Consider the following 424-nt stretch of genomic DNA (forward strand, 5'->3'; position numbering starts at 1 on the left):
TATATATATATATATATATATATATAAAGTATTAAGGGAAACCCTTAAAAGCTTCACCAAACTATGTTTTTCCTAATTATCCTTATTGTGTTTAATTAAAACAATTAAGTAAAGGGCCAATTACATATAAGTCAATTTTTAGACAATTTTTTCTATATAGGTCCACCCAAACATTTTTACTCACATAAATCCACTTAAGTCTAAATAGAGTTTTATATTAGGTATTGAAGTTAAACAAAATTACAGACTGTCATTCAACCAAAAAATTAAAATATCTTTTATATTTACAAAAATACCACCAGAGTAAAAAATCAACAACCACTCTCTTCCTTGAAAAAATCTCCGGCCAACCTCCGACGAGGTCTCCGGCCGATCGCCGACAAATTTTCCGGCCGATCTCCGGTGAGGATTTTGGTGACCACAA

The sequence above is a fragment of the Fragaria vesca genome, linkage group LG1 (genome assembly GCF_000184155.1).
Source record: "Fragaria vesca subsp. vesca linkage group LG1, FraVesHawaii_1.0, whole genome shotgun sequence".
Lineage (NCBI taxonomy): Eukaryota > Viridiplantae > Streptophyta > Magnoliopsida > Rosales > Rosaceae > Fragaria > Fragaria vesca.